Source organism: Oncorhynchus mykiss, chromosome 6, assembly GCF_057628025.1.
Source record: "Oncorhynchus mykiss isolate SJ-2025 chromosome 6, ASM5762802v1, whole genome shotgun sequence".
NCBI classification, from domain to species: domain Eukaryota; kingdom Metazoa; phylum Chordata; class Actinopteri; order Salmoniformes; family Salmonidae; genus Oncorhynchus; species Oncorhynchus mykiss.
In genome coordinates this window covers 61,717,465-61,722,943 of record NC_143027.1, presented here as the reverse complement: position 1 = coordinate 61,722,943, position 5,479 = coordinate 61,717,465, and positions in this window count along the sequence as shown.

Genomic DNA, 5,479 nt, shown 5'->3' with positions numbered 1-5,479 from the left:
TATTTATTATACTGAACACAGGAAACAAACGAACAAGCGAAAAAAGAAAAACCGAAACAGTCCCAAATGGTGAAAAACACTGAAACGGAAAATAACTACCCACAAATCATAGTGGGAACACAGGCTACCTAAGTATGGTTCTCAATCAGAGACAACGATTGACAGCTGCCTCTGATTGGGAACCATACCAGGCCAAAAGCAGAAACACAAAACATAGAACAAAAACATTGAATGCCCACCCCAGCTCACGCCCTGACCAAACTAAAACAGAGACATACAAAAGGAACTAAGGTCAGGACGTGACAGTCAGCCTTAAAGTAGAAGATGAATTAAGAATTCTAATGTCCAAGGGATGATGCTATCTTTTCAGTGGATAATATTTAAAAGTTTTAAAATGTAATCCATTGACTGAACCCATGGCCCCATTAGTGATGGAGATAAAGCACAAAGTTGGGTTCCATCAGAAAAGTTCATATCTTTGCTTTTCAGAGGCAACTCTAATGGACTTTGGAATGTGCTGATTCTGGCAGAAAGGGGGAAATGTGTAGCTGACATTCTTTGGAACCTCTCTTTCGCGAATGTCACACTTGTTGGAGTCCCTGTGACTGCATCTTACGGTCCGCTTTTACATGAGGTAAAGATGGGAACGAGGAGGAAAAGAAGACATTCACTTTGTTCCATTAAACTAAGTACATATGGCTGAATAATGTATATCATTTTATGTCACCTTGTTAGTTTTGCAGGGGAGGAAAATAACAAAACAACCTTAAAAGCTGGCTTAACGGTGACTTTCTCCTTGCCTGGACTGCTGACGTGACAGGTCTTTGGATGAGTAAAGGGGCTTGTTATACGTTGTGCAATGATTTAGAAGTGGCACTTTATCTTTTTTAGATATATAATGAAATAGCGGCCATCCCCTATGGACCAAGGGAAGAATGTTTCAGGCCATTTTGTATTTAATATTTCATCTGTTTTCAGTATTGTCACAGAGAGTGACAATTCACATGCAGTAGCCTCTACTTGGCTATCTTCATAGATGCTTTAATGGAGAGGAGCGATGCCTATCTTAGCCTCAAGGCACTTGTTGCGCTTCAATCACGACAGGCTAAAGGCAAGGGTCCAGTACTATAAATGGACATGCACACGTAATGTTTTCCTTTCCTGGTCCTATAGGAACACACATCCATATTTCATCAGGCATTGAAAACTGCTGATAACTGGAATGATGAAGGTGGTACAAAATATTTGTGAACAAGCATTGGGTTGGATGCACAGTGTCCCAATGACCATCTTGTCCGCAAATCCCAAAGCCTCTAAAACTAAAAACTGTCTACAACATTTTAAAAAGATATGGAGGCAATGAGGAACATATGATTTAGAAGGACATGAAGGTATTAAGCCATTTTAAAGAAACACACGGTAGCAGCTGTTTATTCATTAAACTGAAGCCGCACCATGTCAAAGGATGAAGAGCAGGATTTCCCTTGATGCCTTTAATGTTGGGATGATAGAGCCAAGTGATGCTTGTCTTAAGCTTTCTATCTGACATCACTCTCATAAGAGAACACACATGCTTGGATCTGGGCCAGAAAGGCTCAAAGCAGTCATTCATCTTTTGTTTTTTTGGTACAAATTCACACTCTCATACTAACAATAAATATAGTAGGACTCATTGTGTTTCCCCATGGAAATGTTGCAATGATGTAGTTTATGCTTTATTTACATCAGTTGCTTAAAGGGATACTGTGAGATTCTGTCAATTAAGCCATTTTTCTACATACTGTACTCAGAGTCAGATGAACTTGTGGATTATAACATACGCTAGGGTATCTCACAATGAACAATGCTTTTAAGAACTCTGCCAGTTAAAAAGAAACAAAATAAAACATGTTCTATTGTGAAAGGATGTAGTGATGATCCTGACGTAACAAATGTTTCAGTAGACAGCCACATACTCTAGTCTAATGCGGCATAATCTCGGAACACTACGATAAGAGGCTGCTGTGGAATGTAGGAGTGGACTAATGGGGGCTGTTGCTGAAGATTTATAGGTTGTTTAGCTAAATTGAACATGATTCCACGTTTTATAGACTGTCGACAAAGAATGGAGAGGGATTTCGTCCCGGGACAGTAATGTCATACCATTAAACGTCTAAAATATTAAAATGCAGGGCCAAGGCCTTTGTTTGGGATTGCCTTTTTATACATACAGTAGAGAGGATGTGTTGTAACTCTGAGGCTAACTAATTGCTTTGCCATACATCTTCCCGGCAGATCCCTCTCCCCGCTCCGGTATTAGTTTATCATTGAGGGGAAATGAGAGCTCCTTATTTGAGATGACAGGGTAATGAGCTGAAGAAAGTGATGAGTTTTATGTATGGGGCTCTACACTGAGCCTCAGTGGCCTCAGCCTCAGTGGCCTCAGTTAGAAGGAAGGGCCTCTCAGAAAATCCACTGCTAGTACAATAACCATTCATCGGCTTCTGGAGAGTCAACCGTTACTCGCCCAATTTTTGAGATGTCTTGTGACAAAATAATTGGAGACCATGGCATTTCAATTCACTCTTGGTAAATTGCCCTCAGCGAAAGCATTATTTACTCTGTATCAGAGGACAGAAAATAAATGTAGAGGACAATGGTATCTCATAACTGTAAGAGGCATTTAAAACCTATTATTTTGTGGGGGTTGTTAAACCACTTCCCCCTTGCTAAACAAATGGTGTATGATCGAGCGGCTGATCCCATCCATGTATATCGAGGCTCCCATTTTAAAATAGCTGACGCAGACCCCCTTTAACTTGGCCCTACTCTGTTATCAGAATGGCCCGGCCGAGGTTGAGTCAGTGCCCCTCTGGAAAGTGCTTGTCTGAGCAGAGGTGTTGAATCCACTAGAGGATAAATAGCACTCTCATGAAGCAGGAAGAAGCTCATATCACACCATGGCACCAGTCCAGCAACACCCCTACATAGTCCTCCCACGTCCCCACCTATATTCAAGCTCTGCTTCAGATTTGATTTGAGCAACGATTAGAACATACCACTCCCTGGTAAGCAGAGGCTAATGTTATGGTTCCCAACAATAAGGTGATAGCCCGCTCTCTTACAGATCTGTGTCTCCATGTCCACTGGTCTGCAATGTAGCCATCAACACTAGCCTCTCTGCCTCCCCATCTGCGTCACCAGCCTCTTATCTTAATGATGCTGTTTACTCTGCACCTTTATCTATTCTGAAAGTACTGCTTACTTCCCAGCACGATTCTGGCACCATCATTGCAGTCCTTAGAGTTTTCCGACCGGCTTTATTCAATGCAACGTCAGAAGCCCAACACTGAATTCAAGCTTTGTTCATCTTCCTTAATGCAGTCTCAAGTTAGCTTGCATTTTTGGGATTTATTCAACACCGAATAAAAATCTCTCATAACACATATTGGCAAAGTAGGCTTGGCTGCATATGCTCTCACAGCTCATAGTGCAGGGTGTAGTGTTGACTGAGGTTGTGACTGCAGTCACATGCACTTGCTATGTTTTAATGACTCCAGGAGAGAAGGCGGCAAAAAGTGGGATGGAACAGGATGTTGTGTGTATTCAGCCGGAACCTGTGTACTCTCAAAGTCCTGTAATATTCATCCGTTTGTGTTTTGTACATGGGCAGACCTTTCCCCCAAGACGCATGCTCGCTCCTCAATTATGTACATCTGAAATTGAGCATGAATATGAAACGACCATCAAGGCTGGAGCTGGAGAGAGATGGGGAGAGAAGAGGGCGCACTCAGACATTCAACAGGATTCTCTTGTGACTTGTAGAAGGGAGATTTTATACAACAGTTTCAAATGCTACAAGGCTTTTCTCCCATATGGTTCTTATGGCACTTATCTTCACTCTGTCAAAGCAAGGATAAGGAAATAATGTGAACCAAATTGAATATGTGCTATTTGTTCATACAAATATCAAATGGGTTTTCATATAACAGAGATGCGTCCATATAAAATAATACTGTTTAGTACAGTAGATACCTAGGCCTAGATAAAAGCCCACTGGAAAACCACTGTCTCCACAATATTCCTTCTATACTCCATTGTCCCTGATTATAGTAACTCTTACACTGATGTGTTGGAGTGTGTACACTATCTGGGCTACATGTGTTATACAAGCTGCTGTGTGGAACTAGCTGGTATGTGAGTTAAACCAACTGTGTCTGTTTTGGGGGTAAAGTCATATTATTTCTCACACAGCTATTTGGAGGAAAATAACAAAAACAACGAGAAAATAACCTATTGAGATGAGCAAAATAGAAAGTTGTGGTCAAAAGTGGACACCTTGTCTCATAGAAGGAATAATTTAAACATTAAATGATGAACTTATGGAACCTATGGTATTTCCTAGGTAGAATGAGCGATAGCTAGGTTTTCAGTTAGGTCTCCTGAGAGGCAAGCAAAGTAGAAGCAGAACCACTAGCTAGCTGTAAACTAGCATAATACAGCTTTGGTTAGCTATAACCTCAGCTTCAATGCTATATTTGATACGTTTCTGAGGATGGATTGAAGACAGAGATTGACTTAAATGAACTTGAAGAATCCCTGTACTCTTTATTTTAGCCTATTTGAGATCAATCTGTATATTAACTCATCTTGTTGGGGATCAAGTTTTAGAACACTGGACTTTTCCTGTCATCTTTTACTATTCCGTAAGATCCAATAGTGATATGTATAGAACCCCAGTAACCAGTGTCTAACACTGCCTCCCTGTGTGATGTACCGTAAAGGATGGCTGTTGTCACAGAAGCTTGATCCTGGATCCCAGATGAACTCTTAACGTCCCACCAAGGACAACACCACTGACAGCATTATGACTTTGTGGGCTGTAAGCCCCCCACAAAGCCCAGAGCATCAATAATGTCCATGTCCACACTGGGCACATCACAAAGACACTGGCACATCACAAAGACACTGGCACATCACAAAGACACTGCATCACCATTGTTGGGAGAAAGAAAATAAATTCAACAAGTCACTAGGTGATCTACCACCCAGTTGTTTAAAATATTGGCGGAGCCCAACTCTGGCGGTATATTTACTAATGAGACCGATCAGGCAGAAAGGTGACAGAGGGACCGGCGGGAGAGCCTGGGTGCGAGCCCATTGGTCCCCTGTGAAGGACATGCCCGCTGACGGAATCAGATCAGACCATGGAAAACCAACATAGGAGCCCATAGGGCTCACCTCAGCCTTCTCCACTGCTGATACCAGACAGAGTTCATAGCACTATGCTGGGGAAGAGAATACATTGTGGTGAGAGAAGAGAAAAGGGTTCATTATAGCTCAGGAAATAAACAGCATATTATCTAGAGGAATAAAGGTCTGGGAACCGTTTCAACAAATTTAACAAGCAACATCGGGTGATAATAACATCTCATAAACACAGAAACAGCTTGGTTGTGAACCCAGCATTTCATTCAGATGGTTTCCTTGTGACTGTATA